Here is a 23,549-nt window from a genome sequence, read left to right on the forward strand (position 1 = left end):
CGGGAGGGGGAGGCGGGAGAGGCGGGAGGGGGGGTGGACGGGGGGGAGACGGGAGGGGGGAGAAGGGCACGGCTGCCCTGAACCCATCACCCCCTAGAGATGAAGTCCAAGGGAGAAACTACTCAGCTGGCAAATATTCAAAACCACGTTTTGCTCACAGATCTTACAGCAAGTTTTCCCTCAGCAAACAAAAGATTAAACAGCAACAACAAGCAGAAATAATACTCACAAGTCTGAACCATCTTCTACGGGATTTTCCCGTACCGGCCGACACCGCCGGACCCGGCGGGCACACCCGCTGCCCCCGCTCCAGCTGCCCGCCAAGCGGCGGCGCCGGCCGCGCCACCCACGCGTGCCCACAAGCGGCCTCGCCGTCCCCGCCCGCCCGCCGGGCACAAGACGGACCCCAGCGCAGCCCCGCCCGGGCACCGGGACAGCGCGGAAGCGTCGCGGCGCCGGTTACCGAGCGGCAGCAGCAGCAGCTGAGAGGGGCTGCTGCTCGCCTTGGCCGCCATGCTGGACACAGACCCGACCAATCGCTACCGCCTCCCGCAAAGACCGACCCAGCAGCCCCGACGAGCGGATGGCAGAGCCGTCGCTCCTCGGCCCCGCCCCGTGTTCGGGCAAAGGCGGGAACGAGCGGGAGTCGCGCGGTTTGGCTGCTCCCGAGAGAGACTTGGAGGGAAAACTCTTCCCGCCCCTGTCCCTTCTTCTCCAGCCGGGCAGCCTCCTGGAGCTGCCGCCGCTACAACCGCTGCCGACAGCCCGGTGGCCCCGCTGTGCCAGCCCACCCTTACATGGGGCTTTTTCTTGTGCGTGGAGTGTCCGGTGGAGACTTTTCAGTGCTGTGTGTCACAGCTGGTTTATGTGCTGATTTTTCTCCCACCCTATTTTCTCATTAACTCACAAGAAGGTTGTTGCAAGAAGGATTTCTGGAAACGCTTGAACATCCATAGAATTGGCTTGGAGCCAGAAAAGCACTGTCTCTTCAAACACGTTTTGCATTCTTAACACTACAGCACTCAAGAAAATCGGTATTTCCACTTCTACAGCCATTGCACGTTCTGTGGCGGGTCACAGTCCAGAAGAACCGAGCCTTCCTAAGCTCTGTCCTCTGCCTCGGAGGGTGACGCTCCCTCCAGAAACGCCCCCACCTCTCAGAGGAGGGACAGCTGCTGCTGTCCCGGGGCTGCAGGCTGGGCTCTCAAACGAGCCGAGTTCCCAGGGCACTCCCAACAACTCGGCTTTCGGCTCCTGGAGCGAAATGCAACCTTTGCAACCACCTGATGCCGCTGCCCTGCTGGGCTGGGCACAGGAGCCCTTCGCCGTGACCAGGGCAGGGACATGCCACGCTGGGCTTGACTCCCTGCGGAGCTGCAGGGCTGGTGTGTCATCCTGCAGCAGGGGGGGATGAAGTGCCAGCGGGGGCAGTGACAGTGACTGTGCCAGTCAGCGCCGGCAGGCGACAGGAACAACCACGAAGCCACTAATGAAATACATGCAAAGAGTACAGCACGGGAAAGAGCACTGGATCAGCACCCAGTGGATTGTCCCTTCGTTTTCTGTCGACTATCAGTGTTCTTTATGGAATTATTGATTTCTTTTTACTGATGTATGGCCGGTCATTTTAATACGTTTGGGGACTTTTTGGATATTAGTTTTCCTTTCTTTTACAAGGGGAAAATGGTGTGGGACAAATTTTTATTCAGACATGGTATAGGACTAACACTGTTTTCGCCAGTGCCTAACCAGACTCTATTGAATGGAGCTTGGGACTTCGTAACAGGGCTGTAGGAAGAAGTACTGGAAGTAAGGCTGGACTGGCAACAAATCCACACTGTGTTTTGGCAAAAAAGGGACACGGTTAGGTTGATTACTCCCCTGTCTTGTAGACGACAGGGACTGATTTGGGGCCAGCACCCCAAAGGCTTCCTCCCAAGGGTGCTGGGCAGAGTTGGGGTGGGCGGGGCTGCACGCGCCTGGCTCTGTCACCCCCGTGTCACAATGCCAGCACCCGGCAATGCAGCACTCACAATGCCCCGAGCAGGATCAAAAGGAGCAGCCGGGTCCCGTGTCCACCGCCAGAGCTGGCCCGGGGGCAGCCCCAGCACATCCCAGAGGAAGCACTTGAGGAGCTGGTGGAATCACAGGGCAGGGGCTGAGGGAGGAAGACCTTGCATGACGCTGCTGGAGGTTCTCCACTGCAAGGTGATCTGCTGGCAGGGCCACCTTCCAAGCTCAGCTCATGGATGGAAATCCTTTTGAGCTGGATAGCAGTGGAGAGACCAAGGGAATTTCTTCTGTGCTTTGGAACACCCACTGATGTCCCACCAGGCACGGGAAGGAGTCTTGCCCCCAAGGTCCATCAGCTCAGAGGCATTTGGGCACTCTCGGAAGTCCAGGAGATGGCTCCAGCTCAAGGGAGGACACGATAGGGCTTGGGCAGGTCCTGGGAGGCGTGAGCAGCCTGTGGGACAAGGAGCCAGGTCTGGCTCACATGCTCAGGGAATAGCCGATCGCCAGCACTGGGGTCAGGAAGGAATTTTTTCCCCCGGGGCAGATTGGCCCTGGTCCCCGGGGGTTTTTTGCCTTCCTCTGCAGCATGGAGCATGACCACTCTGCAGAGCTCCTCTGGGCCCTTTTGGCTCGGGTCCTGCCTGCTGCTCAAGCACCAGGAAGATGGCCTCTCGTGCCCTGCAGCTGGGGGGAGGAAGGCTTTTTTTTCCCCCAGGTGGGACAGCAAGCGTCTCCGGGGGTTTTTTGCCTTCCTCTGCAGTGTTGAGCACGGCCCCTTGCCACGGCTTCTTTGGGCCATTTGGGCTGGGTGCCTGCTGCTCCACGAGGTGGCCCTAAACTTAGTTAGAACAGTCTGCCTAAACCAGCATAGAACAACTCACCTAAACCAACCTTCAACAACCTAGACCAGTCTGCCTTAAAAAACTTCAATCAGCCACCAACAACCTAAGCAGAACCTTAAACAATCTACAACAAATTACCTAAACCAACCTAAACCAAACAAAAGAAACCAACCTAAACACCCTAAAACAAACCTACCCAAACCAAATGATCTAAAAAATCCTACCTAAAACAAGCTAAAACTACATAAACCGGCATTTCTCAGCCAACCTTAAGCAACCTGTAACCAAACAAGCTAAACAAACCGAAACCAACCAATCTTAACCTAAAACAACCATTAAACAATCTCAAACAACTTCAAAACAATCTGATAAAGGACAAAACTACCTAAAACAACCCATCTAAACCAACCTCAAAAATATGAAACCTAATGACATAACCTGACCAAAATGACCTAAAGCAAACAATCCAAAGCTAAATAGAACCACTGAAACCAGCCTACAATCACCAGGCTAAAAACCCATCTAAATCAACTCAACTTCAACAACGAAGCTAAAACACCCTAAAAAACCTCAACAACCAAACTCCAACCACCAGCCACCCTACCCCATGCAGTGTCTCACTTGGATGTGTCTGCAGTCTTGGAAGCTTGACTACCCCAGGTTCTCCTACTAATGGACCCTGAGCTTGTTTGCAGGTTCTCAAGCACAGCGCAGCTACCGTATCCCCTTGACCTAGCAATGGTTCGCCTCTAGCGGGGAAGGTCGTCCTCTTTGAGCAAGGCAGGGAAACACGGGGAGCAGGGAAGGAGGAAGGGGACATCTGCTGAGACAGCAGAAACAGCCCAAGCCAGCCTAGTGATTAGTGGGGGGACACGTGTCCCAGCGAGATTGCAGTCACATCCAAATCATCCAGACACAACCTAAAACCAACAAAACACAATGTCAATCTCACCAAAGCACCTAAAGCACCCTCAACAACCAATCTAAACCACCCCAACCTGAAGGAACCCATCTTCAAAACACGCCATGAAAATAACACTGCCTAGAACAACCTACCAAAAAGTAACTAAACCAACCTAAACCAAACCACCTGAACCAACCTCAACAGAAACCCTTCAAGCAACCTCAACCATGCAAACCAAACCTGCCTAAACCAACTTACCTGAAAACACAGACACCCACCAACCCACCTAAACTGCCTAGTGAAAAGAAACAACCTAAAATAACCAACCAACCATCCAACTTCAAATCATCTAAGCAAACCTCAACCAAACTCCTGAAAACGGCCTCAACGAAAACAGCTTCAGATACGCCACCTACAACCACCAACGGAAGACACCTTCAACCAAAAATCACCTACATCAAGCAACCTGAACCCACCAGCCTTCAACCACCAGCCTCTCACAGCCACCCTCAAAGAACCTGCCTCAAACCAACCTCAAACGACCGCAACAAACTGAACCAAGCTACTAAAACCAGAAACCTAAACCAAACTAACACAACCAGGGCTAAAGAATCGGCAGAAAACAGCACCAACCAAAGAACCCAGCAAAACCAAGAAAAAGAAACCTCCGAAGCTAAACAACATAGATCAGTGGTAAGTAAATCACATCACACAACCTAAACCAACCCACCTAATCTAGCCATCCAAAACCAAGCTAAACCATCAAACCTGAAACAAGCAATCTAAGACCGCCAACCGAAACCAAACTGAACAAACCTTAACCTAAAACAACCAGCCTTCAGTGACCTACAAACACACAACCTACCAACAACGTCATACGGTGTCAAACAACCAGTCTCAAAAAGCCTACCAACACCAACTCAGAGAAACTGACCTAAACCAACCAAATGAAACCAACTTAGAAAAACCCAACAAAACCAAAACAACAATAGAAACAACATCAACAACAAAAACAGAACACCAAAGAAGGTAGAAAGAAACAGGCAAAACCCAAACAAGTTACACACAAAGAAGGCAGATGTAGGAAACAGCATGCAGAGATGTTGCCTGGGGACCCAGTGCTTTGGAGCAGCCACTGGTGTCCTGTCAGCAACAGGAAGGATTCGCAGCTGCCACTCGGCACCTCTCCCTGCCGGTAACACCAGCGCCTGGCAGGGACCAGAGCGCTTCTCGTGCACCCTGCCCAAGAAGCACAGCAGCCAAACAAGGTGCGCAAGGCAAAACATCTGCTTGTCGTCGCTACGTGGGATGCTTTGGAAAAGATCCCACAGTACCACATACCTCTTCTTTGGTGCATGGTCAGTCCCGCGCCTCATTCTCAAGGTTCTCCCTCTTCAGGAACCAGGCAAAGCTTGGCCTCTATTCCTGCTGCTGCTCTCTGCAGCTCTGGGGCTTGCCTTTGCCAGCCTGCAAGGCTTGTTTTTTCAAGCTATCCTGAAGAATGCATCAGCCTGCTCCCGGCTACACGTGGGCTTGTGTTCAGGATTGTGAGCATTGGCTCTGAAAAAGAGCGAGAAACGGAAATGACATGGAATAACAGAACATGAAAAAACATAAAATGAAGTAAAAAAAAAAAAAAATAGAAACACTTGTATCCATTGCGTTTTGTGTCCTGGAAAGTGGTTTTGAGGGAAGAGTGAAGGAAGGGAGAGGGAAAGGGGAAGGGCAGGGGGGAAGGGAAGGCAGAAGAGAAAAGAAAGCCCTGACAGAGCCCTGAGGGCTCCATACCTGAAATTGTGCGGGTTTGACTGAAAGTGAACTCATTTTCTTCATGGAGTTAGATACCTTTCTTTTTACAGCTCACACAGTCATTATTTGAAATTAGTTTGAGAACACAAGGTAACAGCCCAGCACAGAGCTAATGTTTTTAATTGCTCCGGTCTGAGAGCCAAGGACATTCTGACTGCTCTGCCCCTAGGTGTGACGTATCGAGGAAGGGGGGCAGAGATGGGACAGAGCTGGACTGACATCCAGGCTGATCCATAAGAGTGTTTGATCCCATTAGCGTCATGGTAATTATTGAAGGAGGGAGGGGATCTTTCTCACTCTCTCAGGCGTGCCGTGTAATCTTGATAAACTGGCCACATGGGTCAAGAAAGCTACCTGGCAACCAAACAGATCCATTTCACTCTTCTGCTCAGCACATCAAGATTTGCCCTCTAAGTCTCGGCAATTTCTTGAATATCACCAATAACCGACGCAGGTTTCAAATAGCAACGTGGCATGGCAAAATAATACATACTTCTCTTTAAGTCCACTCGTTTTTTTAATCTTTGCCTAGACCTTCAGGAAATGTCAAACCAAACTAACTACTGAGCAGTTCAACACACAACCCACACAAAATAAAGGCTACCGCTTAGGAACCCGACGACAAGTATCAATCCTGCAACTGCTACTCTATGGCACGGCTGCCCTGAACCCATCACCCCCTAGAGATGAAGTCCAAGGGAGACCCCACTCAGCTGGCAAATATTCCAAAAACACAAACACGTTTTGCTCACAGATCTTACAGCAAGTTTTCCCTCAGCAAACAAAAGATTAAACAGCAACAACAAGCAGAAATAATACTCACAAGTCCGTAACATCTTCTATGCTTGAACATCCATAGAAGTGGCTTGGAGCCAAAAAAGCACTGTCTCTTCACACACGTTTTGCATTCTTAACACTATGGCGCTAAAGAAATATCAGAATCCCTTAGCAGAGTAGAATTCTGCAATACAACTCCCAGGTTTGTCGTGCTGGTAAAACATATTGTCCAAAGATCTGCAGCTGTTGCTCTCTCCTTAAGACAAAAGGCCAAGGAGTCAGTTCCACCAGAGGCAAACCAAACCTAAGCACTGACAGGACTGCAGAGCAAAACGGCCCCGCAATGGGGCCTCGTGGCCCTGGGGCCGCCATGCCGGCCACCGCAGCGTCCGTTGGGGACGCCACGAGCCCCTGTGATGGCAGTTGGAGCCCAGCTGTGCCAGCCGCGACATCGCTAGCGGAGAAGACCCCGAGAAGACAGCGCGGATCGACTCGAAAAAGCAAGAGAAGGCTCAGGCACCCCCCGGCATGGCTCCGCCGCCCAAACAACGGCGGCTGCCTGTGCGGAGCAGCAACACCGCCCACAGGCAGGAGGAGCCAATGGAGGTTGACCCACCCCGGGAAGAGGCGGAGCCCATGGAGGTGGATCCGCCTCGGCAGGAGGAGGAGGAGGCGATGGAGGTGGATCCGCCTCAGGCGGGGCTGCAGGGGCCTTCCAGCAGCACGGCCGGACTGCCTGCGGCGCCGTGGTGCCCGAAGCGCCGCAGGACGGCCGGGGGCTCTCCCAGAGCCCCCAAACAGGCGCCTGGCCGCAAGCGGCGCCGCCCCCGCAGCCGCCACTAGCCCCCTCCGGGGATGGGCCGGACCAGCAGCCGCTCTGGAGCCACAGGTGAGCCCGGCTTCCCAGCCCGCACCCCCGGCCCTCATGCCGGGGCATCTCCTCTGCCCTGGGGCCTGGGGAAGAGGCGAGGAGACTCGCTGCCATCTTCTGCTCGGCAGCCCCAGAGCGCCGGGGGACACCCTAGGAGCCACCAGACACCGGGGGACAGCACCACCGACCCGAGGACAGCGCTGGAGGCCTTTGGGCACTTGCCCAAGGCCGGGAGACGGCTCCAGCTCAAGGTAGGAGAGGGTAGGAGAGGGGAGGGTAGGAGAGGGGAGGGTAGGAGAGGGGAGGGTAGGAGAGGGGAGGGTAGGAGAGGGGAGGGTAGGAGAGGGGAGGGCTTGGGCAGGTCCTGGGAGGCGTGAGCAGCCTGTGGGACAAGGAGCCAGGTCTGGCTCACATGCTCAGGGAACAGCCGATCGCCAGCACTGGGGTCAGGAAGGAATTTTCCCCCGGGGCAGATTGGCCCTGGTCCCCGGGGGTTTTTTGCCTTCCTCTGCAGCATGGAGCATGACCACTTTGCAGAGCTCCTCTGGGCCCTTTTGGCTCGGGTCCTGCCTGCTGCTCAAGCACCAGGAAGATGGCCTCTCGTGCCCTGCAGCTGGGGGGAGGAAGGCTTTTTTTCCCCCCATGTGGGACAGCAAGCGTCTCCGGGGGTTTTTTGCCTTCCTCTGCAGCACTGAGCACGGCCCCTTGCCACGGCTTCTTGGGGCCATTTGGGCTGGGTGCCTGCTGCTCCACGAGGTGGCCCTAAACTTAGCTAGAACAGCCTCCCTAAACCCACGTAGAACTAACCTAACCAACGTTAAAGCAGTGCAACCAACTAACCACCCTTCCAGAAGCTAAAATAAAATGAAAATAAACACTTGTATCCCGTGTGTTTTGTGTCCTTGAAAGTGTTTTGGAGACGGGAGGGGGAGGCGGGGAGAGGCGGGAGGGGGGGGGGACGGGGGGGAGGCGGGAGGGGGGAGAAGGGCACGGCTGCCCTGAACCCATCACCCCCTAGAGATGAAGTCCAAGGGAGAAACTACTCAGCTGGCAAATATTCAAAACCACGTTTTGCTCACAGATCTTACAGCAAGTTTTCCCTCAGCAAACAAAAGATTAAACAGCAACAACAAGCAGAAATAATACTCACAAGTCTGAACCATCTTCTACGGGATTTTCCCGTACCGGCCGACACCGCCGGACCCGGCGGGCACACCCGCTGCCCCCGCTCCAGCTGCCCGCCAAGCGGCGGCGCCGGCCGCGCCACCCACGCGTGCCCACAAGCGGCCTCGCCGTCCCCGCCCGCCCGCCGGGCACAAGACGGACCCCAGCGCAGCCCCGCCCGGGCACCGGGACAGCGCGGAAGCGTCGCGGCGCCGGTTCCCGAGCGGCAGCAGCAGCAGCAGCAGCTGAGAGGGGCTGCTGCTCGCCTTGCCCGCCATGCTGGACACAGACCCGACCAATCGCTACCGCCTCCCGCAAAGACCGACCCAGCAGCCCCGACGAGCGGATGGCAGAGCCGTCGCTCCTCGGCCCCGCCCCGTGTTCGGGCAAAGGCGGGAACGAGCGGGAGTCGCGCGGTTTGGCTGCTCCCGAGAGAGAGTTGGAGGGAAAACTCTTCCCGCCCCTGTCCCTTCTTCTCCGGCCGGGCAGCCTCCTGGAGCTGCCGCCGCTACAACCGCTGCCGACAGCCCGGTGGCCCCGCTGTGCCAGCCCACCCTTCCATGGGGCTTTTTCCTTGTGCGTGGAGTGTCCGGTGGAGACTTTTCAGTGCTGTGTGTCACAGCTGTTTTATGTGCTGATTTTTCTCCCACCCTATTTTCTCATTAACTCACAAGAAGGTTGTTGCAAGAAGGATTTCTGGAAACGCTTGAACATCCATAGAATTGGCTTGGAGCCAGAAAAGCACTGTCTCTTCAAACACGTTTTGCATTCTTAACACTACAGCACTCAAGAAAATCGGTATTTCCACTTCTACAGCCATTGCACGTTCTGTGGCGGGTCACAGTCCAGAAGAACCGAGCCTTCCTAAGCTCTGTCCTCTGCCTCGGAGGGTGACGCTCCCTCCAGAAACGCCCCCACCTCTCAGAGGAGGGACAGCTGCTGCTGTCCCGGGGCTGCAGGCTGGGCTCTCAAAGGAGCCGAGTTCCCAGGGCACTCCCAACAACTCGGCTTTCGGCTCCTGGAGTGAAATGCAACCTTTGCAACCACCTGATGCCGCTGCCCTGCTGGGCTGGGCACAGGAGCCCTTCGCCGTGACCAGGGCAGGGACATGCCACGCTGGGCTTGACTCCCTGCGGAGCTGCAGGGCTGGTGTGTCATCCTGCAGCAGGGGGGGATGAAGTGCCAGCGGGGGCAGTGACAGTGACTGTGCCAGTCAGCGCCGGCAGGCGACAGGAACAACCACGAAGCCACTAATGAAATACATGCAAAGAGTACAGCACGGGAAAGAGCACTGGATCAGCACCCGGTGGATTGTCCCTTCGTTTTCTGTCGACTATCAGTGTTCTTTATGGAATTATTGATTTCTTTTTACTGATGTATGGCCGGTCATTTTAATACGTTTGGGGATTTTTTGGATATTAGTTTTCCTTTCTTTTACAAGGGGAAAATGGTGTGGGACAAATTTTTATTCAGACATGGTACAGGACTAACACTGTTTTTGCCAGTGCCTAACCAGACTCTATTGAATGGAGCTTGGGACTCCGTAACAGGGCTGTAGGAAGAAGTACTGGAAGTAAGGCTGGACTGGCAACAAATCCACACTGTGTTTTGGCAAAAAAGGGACACGGTTAGGTTGATTACTCCCCTGTCTTGTAGACGACAGGGACTGATTTGGGGCCAGCACCCCAAAGGCTTCCTCCCAAGGGTGCTGGGCAGAGTTGGGGTGGGCGGGGCTGCACACGCCTGGCTCTGTCACCCCCGTGTCACAATGCCAGCACCCGGCAATGCAGCACTCACAATGCCCCGAGCAGGATCAAAAGGAGCAGCCAGGTCCCGTGTCCACCGCCAGAGCTGGCCCGGGGGCAGCCCCAGCACATCCCAGAGGAAGCACTTGAGGAGCTGGTGGAATCACAGGGCAGGGGCTGAGGGAGGAAGACCTTGCATGAGGCTGCTGGAGGTTCTCCACTGCAAGGTGATCTGCTGGCAGGGCCACCTTCCAAGCTCAGCTCATGGATGGAAATCCTTTTGAGCTGGATAGCAGTGGAGAGACCAAGGGAATTTCTTCTGTGCTTTGGAACACCCACTGGTGTCCCACCAGGCACGGGAAGGAGTCTTGCCCCCAAGGTCCATCAGCTCAGAGGCATTTGGGCACTCTCGGAAGTCCAGGAGATGGCTCCAGCTCAAGGGAGGACACGATAGGGCTTGGGCAGGTCCTGGGAGGCGTGAGCAGCCTGTGGGACAAGGAGCCAGGTCTGGCTCCCATGCTCAGGGAACAGCCGATCGCCAGCACTGGGGTCAGGAAGGAATTTTTTCCCCCGGGGCAGATTGGCCCTGGTCCCCGGGGGTTTTTTGCCTTCCTCTGCAGCATGGAGCATGACCACTCTGCAGAGCTCCTCTGGGCCCTTTTGGCTCGGGTCCTGCCTGCTGCTCAAGCACCAGGAAGATGGCCTCTCGTGCCCTGCAGCTGGGGGGAGGAAGGCTTTTTTTTCCCCCAGGTGAGACAGCAAGCGTCTCCGGGGGTTTTTTGCCTTCCTCTGCAGCGTTGAGCACGGCCCCTTGCCACGGCTTCTTTGGGCCATTTGGGCTGGGTGCCTGCTGCTCCACGAGGTGGCCCTAAACTTAGTTAGAACAGTCTGCCTAAACCAGCATAGAACAACTCACCTAAACCAACCTTCAACAACCTAGACCAGTCTGCCTTAAAAAACTTCAATCAGCCACCAACAACCTAAGCAGAACCTTAAACAATCTACAACAAATTACCTAAACCAACCTAAACCAAACAAAAGAAACCAACCTAAACACCCTAAAACAAACCTACCCAAACCAAATGATCTAAAAAATCCTACCTAAAACAAGCTAAAACTACATAAACCGGCATTTCTCAGCCAACCTTAAGCAACCTGTAACCAAACAAGCTAAACAAACCGAAACCAATCAATCTTAACCTAAAACAACCATTAAACAATCTCAAACAACCTCAAAACAATCTCATAAAGGACAAAACTACCTAAAACAACCCATCTAAACAAACCTCAAAAATATGAAACCAAATGACATAACCTGACCAAAATGACCTAAAGCAAACAATCCAAAGCTAAATAGAACCACTGAAACCAGCCTACAATCACCAGGCTAAAAACCCATCTAAATCAACTCAACTTCAACAACGAAGCTAAAACACCCTAAAAAACCTCAACAACCAAACTCCAACCACCAGCCACCCTACCCCATGCAGTGTCTCACTTGGATGTGTCTGCAGTCTTGGAAGCTTGACTACCCCAGGTTCTCCTACTAATGGACCCTGAGCTTGTTTGCAGGTTCTCAAGCACAGCGCAGCTACCGTATCCCCTTGACCTAGCAATGGTTCGCCTCTAGCGGGGAAGGTCGTCCTCTTTGAGCAAGGCAGGGAAACACGGGGAGCAGGGAAGGAGGAAGGGGACATCTGCTGAGACAGCAGAAACAGCCCAAGCCAGCCTAGTGATTAGTGGGGGGACACGTGTCCCAGCGAGACTGCAGTCACATCCAAATCATCCAGACACAACCTAAAACCAACAAAACACAATGTCAATCTCACCAAAGCACCTAAAGCACCCTCAACAACCAATCTAAACCACCCCAACCTGAAGGAACCCATCTTCAAAACACGCCATGAAAATAACACTGCCTAGAACAACCTACCAAAAAGTAACTAAACCAACCTAAACCAAACCACCTGAACCAACCTCAACAGAAACCCTTCAAGCAACCTCAACCATGCAAACCAAACCTGCCTAAACCAACTTACCTGAAAACACAGACACCCACCAACCCACCTAAACTGCCTAGTGAAAAGAAACAACCTAAAATAACCAACCAACCATCCAACTTCAAATCATCTAAACAAACCTCAACCAAACTCCTGAAAACGGCCTCAACGAAAACAGCTTCAGATACGCCACCTACAACCACCAACGGAAGACACCTTCAACCAAAAATCACCTACATCAAGCAACCTGAACCCACCAGCCAGCCTTCAACAACCAGCCTCTCACAACCACCCTCAAAGAACCTGCCTCAAACCAACCTCAAACGACCGCAACAAACGGAACCAAGCTACTAAAACCAGAAACCTAAACCAAACTAACACAACCAGGGCTAAAGAATCGGCAGAAAACAGCACCAACCAAAGAACCCAGCAAAACCAAGAAAAAGAAACCTCCGAAGCTAAACAACATAGATCAGTGGTAAGTAAATCACATCACACAACCTAAACCAACCCACCTAATCTAGCCATCCAAAACCAAGCTAAACCATCAAACCTGAAACAAGCAATCTAAGACCGCCAACCGAAACCAAACTGAACAAACCTTAACCTAAAACAACCAGCCTTCAGTGACCTACAAACACACAACCTACCAACAACGTCACACGGTGTCAAACAACCAGTCTCAAAAAGCCTACCAACACCAACTCAGAGAAACTGACCTAAACCAACCAAATGAAACCAACTTAGAAAAACCCAACAAAACCAAAACAACAATAGAAACAACATCAACAACAAAAACAGAACACCAAAGAAGGTAGAAAGAAACAGGCAAAACCCAAACAAGTTACACACAAAGAAGGCAGATGTAGGAAACAGCATGCAGAGATGTTGCCTGGGGACCCAGTGCTTTGGAGCAGCCACTGGTGTCCTGTCAGCAACAGGAAGGATTCGCAGCTGCCACTCGGCACCTCTCCCTGCCGGTAACACCAGCGCCTGGCAGGGACCAGAGCGCTTCTCGTGCACCCTGCCCAAGAAGCACAGCAGCCAAACAAGGTGCGCAAGGCAAAACATCTGCTTGTCATCGCTACGTGGGATGCTTTGGAAAAGATCCCACAGTACCACATACCTCTTCTTTGGTGCATGGTCAGTCCCGCGCCTCATTCTCAAGGTTCTCCCTCTTCAGGAACCAGGCAAAGCTTGGCCTCTATTCCTGCTGCTGCTCTCTGCAGCTCTGGGGCTTGCCTTTGCCAGCCTGCAAGGGCTGTTTTTTCAAGCTATCCTGAAGAATGCATCAGCCTGCTCCCGGCTACACGTGGGCTTGTGTTCAGGATTGTGAGCATTGGCTCTGAAAAAGAGTGAGAAACGGAAATGACATGGAATAACAGAACATGAAAAAACATAAAATGAAGTAAATTTAAAAAAAAAAAAATTAGAAACACTTGTATCCATTGCGTTTTGTGTCCTGGAAAGTGGTTTTGAGGGAAGAGTGAAGGAAGGGAGAGGGAAAGGGGAAGGGCAGGGGGGAAGGGAAGAGAAGGCAGAAGAGAAAAGAAAGCCCTGACAGAGCCCTGAGGGCTCCATACCTGAAATTGTGCGGGTTTGACTGAAAGTGAACTCATTTTCTTCATGGAGTTAGATACCTTTCTTTTTACAGCTCACACAGTCATTATTTGAAATTAGTTTGAGAACACAAGGTAACAGCCCAGCACAGAGCTAATGTTTTTAATTGCTCCGGTCTGAGAGCCAAGGACATTCTGACTGCTCTGCCCCTAGGTGTGACGTATCGAGGAAGGGGGGCAGAGATGGGACAGAGCTGGACTGACATCCAGGCTGATCCATAAGAGTGTTTCATCCCATTAGCGTCATGGTAATTATTGAAGGAGGGAGGGGATCTTTCTCACTCTCTCAGGCGTGCCGTGTAATCTTGATAAACTGGCCACATGGGTCAAGAAAGCTACCTGGCAACCAAACAGATCCATTTCACTCTTCTGCTCAGCACATCAAGATTTGCCCTCTAAGTCTCGGCAATTTCTTGAATATCACCAATAACCAACACAGGTTTCAAATAGCAACGTGGCATGACAAAATAATACATACTTCTCTTTAAGTCCACTCGTTTTTTTAATCTTTGCCTAGACCTTCAGGAAATGTCAAACCAAACTAACTACTGAGCAGTTCAACACACAACCCACACAAAATAAAGGCTACCGCTTAGGAACCCGACGACAAGTATCAATCCTGCAACTGCTACTCTATGGCACGGCTGCCCTGAACCCATCACCCCCTAGAGATGAAGTCCAAGGGAGACCCCACTCAGCTGGCAAATATTCCAAAAACACAAACACGTTTTGCTCACAGATCTTACAGCAAGTTTTCCCTCAGCAAACAAAAGATTAAACAGCAACAACAAGCAGAAATAATACTCACAAGTCCGTAACATCTTCTATGCTTGAACATCCATAGAAGTGGCTTGGAGCCAAAAAAGCACTGTCTCTTCACACACGTTTTGCATTCTTAACACTATGGCGCTAAAGAAATATCAGAATCCCTTAGCAGAGTAGAATTCTGCAATACAACTCCCAGGTTTGTCGTGCTGGTAAAACATATTGTCCAAAGATCTGCAGCTGTTGCTCTCTCCTTAAGACAAAAGGCCAAGGAGTCAGTTCCACCAGAGGCAAACCAAACCTAAGCACTGACAGGACTGCAGAGCAAAACGGCCCCGCAATGGGGCCTCGTGGCCCTGGGGCCGCCATGCCGGCCACCGCAGCGTCCGTTGGGGCCGCCACGAGCCCCTGTGATGGCAGTTGGAGCCCAGCTGTGCCAGCCGCGACATCGCTAGCGGAGAAGACCCCGAGAAGACAGCGCGGATCGACTCGAAAAAGCAAGAGAAGGCTCAGGCACCCCCCGGCATGGCTCCGCCGCCCAAACAACGGCGGCTGCCTGTGCGGAGCAGCAACACCGCCCACAGGCAGGAGGAGCCAATGGAGGTTGACCCACCCCGGGAAGAGGCGGAGCCCATGGAGGTGGATCCGCCTCGGCAGGAGGAGGAGGAGGCGATGGAGGTGGATCCGCCTCAGGCGGGGCTGCAGGGGCCTTCCAGCAGCACGGCCGGACTGCCTGCGGCGCCGTGGTGCCCGAAGCGCCGCAGGACGGCCGGGGGCTCTCCCAGAGCCCCCAAACAGGCGCCTGGCCGCAAGCGGCGCCGCCCCCGCAGCCGCCACTAGCCCCCTCCGGGGATGGGCCGGACCAGCAGCCGCTCTGGAGCCACAGGTGAGCCCGGCTTCCCAGCCCGCACCCCCGGCCCTCATGCCGGGGCATCTCCTCTGCCCTGGGGCCTGGGGAAGAGGCGAGGAGACTCGCTGCCATCTTCTGCTCGGCAGCCCCAGAGCGCCGGGGGACACCCTAGGAGCCACCAGACACCGGGGGACAGCACCACCGACCCGAGGACAGCGCTGGAGGCCTTTGGGCACTTGCCCAAGGCCGGGAGACGGCTCCAGCTCAAGGTAGGAGAGGGGAGGGTAGGAGAGGGGAGGGTAGGAGAGGGGAGGGTAGGAGAGGGGAGGGTAGGAGAGGGGAGGGTAGGAGAGGGGAGGGTAGGAGAGGGGAGGGTAGGAGAGGGGAGGGTAGGAGAGGGGAGGGCTTGGGCAGGTCCTGGGAGGCGTGAGCAGCCTGTGGGACAAGGAGCCAGGTCTGGCTCACATGCTCAGGGAACAGCCGATCGCCAGCACTGGGGTCAGGAAGGAATTTTCCCCCGGGGCAGATTGGCCCTGGTCCCCGGGGGTTTTTTGCCTTCCTCTGCAGCATGGAGCATGACCACTTTGCAGAGCTCCTCTGGGCCCTTTTGGCTCGGGTCCTGCCTGCTGCTCAAGCACCAGGAAGATGGCCTCTCGTGCCCTGCAGCTGGGGGGAGGAAGGCTTTTTTTCCCCCCATGTGGGACAGCAAGCGTCTCCGGGGGTTTTTTGCCTTCCTCTGCAGCACTGAGCACGGCCCCTTGCCACGGCTTCTTGGGGCCATTTGGGCTGGGTGCCTGCTGCTCCACGAGGTGGCCCTAAACTTAGCTAGAACAGCCTCCCTAAACCCACGTAGAACTAACCTAACCAACGTTAAAGCAGTGCAACCAACTAACCACCCTTCCAGAAGCTAAAATAAAATGAAAATAAACACTTGTATCCCGTGTGTTTTGTGTCCTTGAAAGTGTTTTGGAGACGGGAGGGGGAGGCGGGGAGAGGCGGGAGGGGGGGTGGACGGGGGGGAGGCGGGAGGGGGGAGAAGGGCACGGCTGCCCTGAACCCATCACCCCCTAGAGATGAAGTCCAAGGGAGAAACTACTCAGCTGGCAAATATTCAAAACCACGTTTTGCTCACAGATCTTACAGCAAGTTTTCCCTCAGCAAACAAAAGATTAAACAGCAACAACAAGCAGAAATAATACTCACAAGTCTGAACCATCTTCTACGGGATTTTCCCGTACCGGCCGACACCGCCGGACCCGGCGGGCACACCCGCTGCCCCCGCTCCAGCTGCCCGCCAAGCGGCGGCGCCGGCCGCGCCACCCACGCGTGCCCACAAGCGGCCTCGCCGTCCCCGCCCGCCCGCCGGGCACAAGACGGACCCCAGCGCAGCCCCGCCCGGGCACCGGGACAGCGCGGAAGCGTCGCGGCGCCGGTTACCGAGCGGCAGCAGCAGCAGCTGAGAGGGGCTGCTGCTCGCCTTGGCCGCCATGCTGGACACAGACCCGACCAATCGCTACCGCCTCCCGCAAAGACCGACCCAGCAGCCCCGACGAGCGGATGGCAGAGCCGTCGCTCCTCGGCCCCGCCCCGTGTTCGGGCAAAGGCGGGAACGAGCGGGAGTCCCGCGGTTTGGCTGCTCCCGAGAGAGAGTTGGAGGGAAAACTCTTCCCGCCCCTGTCCCTTCTTCTCCGGCCGGGCAGCCTCCTGGAGCTGCCGCCGCTACAACCGCTGCCGACAGCCCGGTGGCCCCGCTGTGCCAGCCCACCCTTCCATGGGGCTTTTTCCTTGTGCGTGGAGTGTCCGGTGGAGACTTTTCAGTGCTGTGTGTCACAGCTGTTTTATGTGCTGATTTTTCTCCCACCCTATTTTCTCATTAACTCACAAGAAGGTTGTTGCAAGAAGGATTTCTGGAAACGCTTGAACATCCATAGAATTGGCTTGGAGCCAGAAAAGCACTGTCTCTTCAAACACGTTTTGCATTCTTAACACTACAGCACTCAAGAAAATCGGTATTTCCACTTCTACAGCCATTGCACGTTCTGTGGCGGGTCACAGTCCAGAAGAACCGAGCCTTCCTAAGCTCTGTCCTCTGCCTCGGAGGGTGACGCTCCCTCCAGAAACGCCCCCACCTCTCAGAGGAGGGACAGCTGCTGCTGTCCCGGGGCTGCAGGCTGGGCTCTCAAAGGAGCCGAGTTCCCAGGGCACTCCCAACAACTCGGCTTTCGGCTCCTGGAGTGAAATGCAACCTTTGCAACCACCTGATGCCGCTGCCCTGCTGGGCTGGGCACAGGAGCCCTTCGCCGTGACCAGGGCAGGGACATGCCACGCTGGGCTTGACTCCCTGCGGAGCTGCAGGGCTGGTGTGTCATCCTGCAGCAGGGGGGGATGAAGTGCCAGCGGGGGCAGTGACAGTGACTGTGCCAGTCAGCGCCGGCAGGCGACAGGAACAACCACGAAGCCACTAATGAAATACATGCAAAGAGTACAGCACGGGAAAGAGCACTGGATCAGCACCCGGTGGATTGTCCCTTCGTTTTCTGTCGACTATCAGTGTTCTTTATGGAATTATTGATTTCTTTTTACTGATGTATGGCCGGTCATTTTAATACGTTTGGGGATTTTTTGGATATTAGTTTTCCTTTCTTTTACAAGGGGAAAATGGTGTGGGACAAATTTTTATTCAGACATGGTACAGGACTAACACTGTTTTTGCCAGTGCCTAACCAGACTCTATTGAATGGAGCTTGGGACTCCGTAACAGGGCTGTAGGAAGAAGTACTGGAAGTAAGGCTGGACTGGCAACAAATCCACACTGTGTTTTGGCAAAAAAGGGACACGGTTAGGTTGATTACTCCCCTGTCTTGTAGACGACAGGGACTGATTTGGGGCCAGCACCCCAAAGGCTTCCTCCCAAGGGTGCTGGGCAGAGTTGGGGTGGGCGGGGCTGCACACGCCTGGCTCTGTCACCCCCGTGTCACAATGCCAGCACCCGGCAATGCAGCACTCACAATGCCCCGAGCAGGATCAAAAGGAGCAGCCAGGTCCCGTGTCCACCGCCAGAGCTGGCCCGGGGGCAGCCCCAGCACATCCCAGAGGAAGCACTTGAGGAGCTGGTGGAATCACAGGGCAGGGGCTGAGGGAGGAAGACCTTGCATGAGGCTGCTGGAGGTTCTCCACTGCAAGGTGATCTGCTGGCAGGGCCACCTTCCAAGCTCAGCTCATGGATGGAAATCCTTTTGAGCTGGATAGCAGTGGAGAGACCAAGGGAATTTCTTCTGTGCTTTGGAACACCCACTGGTGTCCCACCAGGCACGGGAAGGAGTCTTGCCCCCAAGGTCCATCAGCTCAGAGGCATTTGGGCACTCTCGGAAGTCCAGGAGATGGCTCCAGCTCAAGGGAGGACACGATAGGGCTTGGGCAGGTCCTGGGAGGCGTGAGCAGCCTGTGGGACAAGGAGCCAGGTCTGGCTCCCATGCTCAGGGAACAGCCGATCGCCAGCACTGGGGTCAGGAAGGAATTTTTTCCCCCGGGGCAGATTGGCCCTGGTCCCCGGGGGTTTTTTGCCTTCCTCTGCAGCATGGAGCATGACCACTCTGCAGAGCTCCTCTGGGCCCTTTTGGCTCGGGTCCTGCCTGCTGCTCAAGCACCAGGAAGATGGCCTCTCGTGCCCTGCAGCTGGGGGGAGGAAGGCTTTTTTTTCCCCCAGGTGAGACAGCAAGCGTCTCCGGGGGTTTTTTGCCTTCCTCTGCAGCGTTGAGCACGGCCCCTTGCCACGGCTTCTTTGGGCCATTTGGGCTGGGTGCCTGCTGCTCCACGAGGTGGCCCTAAACTTAGTTAGAACAGTCTGCCTAAACCAGCATAGAACAACTCACCTAAACCAACCTTCAACAACCTAGACCAGTCTGCCTTAAAAAACTTCAATCAGCCACCAACAACCTAAGCAGAACCTTAAACAATCTACAACAAATTACCTAAACCAACCTAAACCAAACAAAAGAAACCAACCTAAACACCCTAAAACAAACCTACCCAAACCAAATGATCTAAAAAATCCTACCTAAAACAAGCTAAAACTACATAAACCGGCATTTCTCAGCCAACCTTAAGCAACCTGTAACCAAACAAGCTAAACAAACCGAAACCAATCAATCTTAACCTAAAACAACCATTAAACAATCTCAAACAACCTCAAAACAATCTCATAAAGGACAAAACTACCTAAAACAACCCATCTAAACAAACCTCAAAAATATGAAACCAAATGACATAACCTGACCAAAATGACCTAAAGCAAACAATCCAAAGCTAAATAGAACCACTGAAACCAGCCTACAATCACCAGGCTAAAAACCCATCTAAATCAACTCAACTTCAACAACGAAGCTAAAACACCCTAAAAAACCTCAACAACCAAACTCCAACCACCAGCCACCCTACCCCATGCAGTGTCTCACTTGGATGTGTCTGCAGTCTTGGAAGCTTGACTACCCCAGGTTCTCCTACTAATGGACCCTGAGCTTGTTTGCAGGTTCTCAAGCACAGCGCAGCTACCGTATCCCCTTGACCTAGCAATGGTTCGCCTCTAGCGGGGAAGGTCGTCCTCTTTGAGCAAGGCAGGGAAACACGGGGAGCAGGGAAGGAGGAAGGGGACATCTGCTGAGACAGCAGAAACAGCCCAAGCCAGCCTAGTGATTAGTGGGGGGACACGTGTCCCAGCGAGACTGCAGTCACATCCAAATCATCCAGACACAACCTAAAACCAACAAAACACAATGTCAATCTCACCAAAGCACCTAAAGCACCCTCAACAACCAATCTAAACCACCCCAACCTGAAGGAACCCATCTTCAAAACACGCCATGAAAATAACACTGCCTAGAACAACCTACCAAAAAGTAACTAAACCAACCTAAACCAAACCACCTGAACCAACCTCAACAGAAACCCTTCAAGCAACCTCAACCATGCAAACCAAACCTGCCTAAACCAACTTACCTGAAAACACAGACACCCACCAACCCACCTAAACTGCCTAGTGAAAAGAAACAACCTAAAATAACCAACCAACCATCCAACTTCAAATCATCTAAACAAACCTCAACCAAACTCCTGAAAACGGCCTCAACGAAAACAGCTTCAGATACGCCACCTACAACCACCAACGGAAGACACCTTCAACCAAAAATCACCTACATCAAGCAACCTGAACCCACCAGCCAGCCTTCAACAACCAGCCTCTCACAACCACCCTCAAAGAACCTGCCTCAAACCAACCTCAAACGACCGCAACAAACGGAACCAAGCTACTAAAACCAGAAACCTAAACCAAACTAACACAACCAGGGCTAAAGAATCGGCAGAAAACAGCACCAACCAAAGAACCCAGCAAAACCAAGAAAAAGAAACCTCCGAAGCTAAACAACATAGATCAGTGGTAAGTAAATCACATCACACAACCTAAACCAACCCACCTAATCTAGCCATCCAAAACCAAGCTAAACCATCAAACCTGAAACAAGCAATCTAAGACCGCCAACCGAAACCAAACTGAACAAACCTTAACCTAAAACAACCAGCCTTCAGTGACCTACAAACACACAACCTACCAACAACGTCACACGGTGTCAAACAACCAGTCTCAAAAAGCCTACCAACACCAACTCAGAGAAACTGACCTAAACCAACCAAATGAAACCAACTTAGAAAAACCCAACAAAACCAAAACAACAATAGAAACAACATCAACAACAAAAACAGAACACCAAAGAAGGTAGAAAGAAACAGGCAAAACCCAAACAAGTTACACACAAAGAAGGCAGATGTAGGAAACAGCATGCAGAGATGTTGCCTGGGGACCCAGTGCTTTGGAGCAGCCACTGGTGTCCTGTCAGCAACAGGAAGGATTCGCAGCTGCCACTCGGCACCTCTCCCTGCCGGTAACACCAGCGCCTGGCAGGGACCAGAGCGCTTCTCGTGCACCCTGCCCAAGAAGCACAGCAGCCAAACAAGGTGCGCAAGGCAAAACATCTGCTTGTCATCGCTACGTGGGATGCTTTGGAAAAGATCCCACAGTACCACATACCTCTTCTTTGGTGCATGGTCAGTCCCGCGCCTCATTCTCAAGGTTCTCCCTCTTCAGGAACCAGGCAAAGCTTGGCCTCTATTCCTGCTGCTGCTCTCTGCAGCTCTGGGGCTTGCCTTTGCCAGCCTGCAAGGGCTGTTTTTTCAAGCTATCCTGAAGAATGCATCAGCCTGCTCCCGGCTACACGTGGGCTTGTGTTCAGGATTGTGAGCATTGGCTCTGAAAAAGAGTGAGAAACGGAAATGACATGGAATAACAGAACATGAAAAAACATAAAATGAAGTAAATTTAAAAAAAAAAAAATTAGAAACACTTGTATCCATTGCGTTTTGTGTCCTGGAAAGTGGTTTTGAGGGAAGAGTGAAGGAAGGGAGAGGGAAAGGGGAAGGGCAGGGGGGAAGGGAAGAGAAGGCAGAAGAGAAAAGAAAGCCCTGACAGAGCCCTGAGGGCTCCATACCTGAAATTGTGCGGGTTTGACTGAAAGTGAACTCATTTTCTTCATGGAGTTAGATACCTTTCTTTTTACAGCTCACACAGTCATTATTTGAAATTAGTTTGAGAACACAAGGTAACAGCCCAGCACAGAGCTAATGTTTTTAATTGCTCCGGTCTGAGAGCCAAGGACATTCTGACTGCTCTGCCCCTAGGTGTGACGTATCGAGGAAGGGGGGCAGAGATGGGACAGAGCTGGACTGACATCCAGGCTGATCCATAAGAGTGTTTCATCCCATTAGCGTCATGGTAATTATTGAAGGAGGGAGGGGATCTTTCTCACTCTCTCAGGCGTGCCGTGTAATCTTGATAAACTGGCCACATGGGTCAAGAAAGCTACCTGGCAACCAAACAGATCCATTTCACTCTTCTGCTCAGCACATCAAGATTTGCCCTCTAAGTCTCGGCAATTTCTTGAATATCACCAATAACCAACACAGGTTTCAAATAGCAACGTGGCATGACAAAATAATACATACTTCTCTTTAAGTCCACTCGTTTTTTTAATCTTTGCCTAGACCTTCAGGAAATGTCAAACCAAACTAACTACTGAGCAGTTCAACACACAACCCACACAAAATAAAGGCTACCGCTTAGGAACCCGACGACAAGTATCAATCCTGCAACTGCTACTCTATGGCACGGCTGCCCTGAACCCATCACCCCCTAGAGATGAAGTCCAAGGGAGACCCCACTCAGCTGGCAAATATTCCAAAAACACAAACACGTTTTGCTCACAGATCTTACAGCAAGTTTTCCCTCAGCAAACAAAAGATTAAACAGCAACAACAAGCAGAAATAATACTCACAAGTCCGTAACATCTTCTATGCTTGAACATCCATAGAAGTGGCTTGGAGCCAAAAAAGCACTGTCTCTTCACACACGTTTTGCATTCTTAACACTATGGCGCTAAAGAAATATCAGAATCCCTTAGCAGAGTAGAATTCTGCAATACAACTCCCAGGTTTGTCGTGCTGGTAAAACATATTGTCCAAAGATCTGCAGCTGTTGCTCTCTCCTTAAGACAAAAGGCCAAGGAGTCAGTTCCACCAGAGGCAAACCAAACCTAAGCACTGACAGGACTGCAGAGCAAAACGGCCCCGCAATGGGGCCTCGTGGCCCTGGGGCCGCCATGCCGGCCACCGCAGCGTCCGTTGGGGCCGCCACGAGCCCCTGTGATGGCAGTTGGAGCCCAGCTGTGCCAGCCGCGACATCGCTAGCGGAGAAGACCCCGAGAAGACAGCGCGGATCGACTCGAAAAAGCAAGAGAAGGCTCAGGCACCCCCCGGCATGGCTCCGCCGCCCAAACAACGGCGGCTGCCTGTGCGGAGCAGCAACACCGCCCACAGGCAGGAGGAGCCAATGGAGGTTGACCCACCCCGGGAAGAGGCGGAGCCCATGGAGGTGGATCCGCCTCGGCAGGAGGAGGAGGAGGCGATGGAGGTGGATCCGCCTCAGGCGGGGCTGCAGGGGCCTTCCAGCAGCACGGCCGGACTGCCTGCGGCGCCGTGGTGCCCGAAGCGCCGCAGGACGGCCGGGGGCTCTCCCAGAGCCCCCAAACAGGCGCCTGGCCGCAAGCGGCGCCGCCCCCGCAGCCGCCACTAGCCCCCTC

At 53.4% G+C, this 23,549-nt stretch overlaps 2 long non-coding RNA genes across 3 annotated transcripts in view; both read right to left on the reverse strand.

The window, feature by feature from the left end:
- Nucleotides 1–5,262, reverse strand: part of LOC309437033 — a 37,197-nt gene extending 31,935 nt beyond the window's left edge. The window contains exon 1 of the long non-coding RNA XR_014183470.1: nt 5,104–5,262. This is a non-coding gene — a long non-coding RNA (uncharacterized lncRNA). The remainder of the gene's footprint in view (nt 1–5,103) is intronic.
- A 14-nt stretch (nt 5,263–5,276) lies between these two features.
- The window catches only part of LOC309437034, a 50,581-nt gene continuing 32,308 nt past the window's right edge, over nt 5,277–23,549 (reverse strand). For both annotated transcript variants that reach the window (XR_014183473.1, XR_014183474.1), the window contains 3 exons: nt 21,445–21,663; nt 13,255–13,473; nt 5,277–5,322 (listed from right to left, as the gene is read on the reverse strand). This is a non-coding gene — a long non-coding RNA (uncharacterized lncRNA). The remainder of the gene's footprint in view (nt 5,323–13,254; nt 13,474–21,444; nt 21,664–23,549) is intronic.

This window comes from Streptopelia decaocto (assembly GCF_964273445.1).
Source record: "Streptopelia decaocto genome assembly, chromosome: 2".
Classification (NCBI taxonomy): Eukaryota; Metazoa; Chordata; class Aves; order Columbiformes; family Columbidae; genus Streptopelia; species Streptopelia decaocto.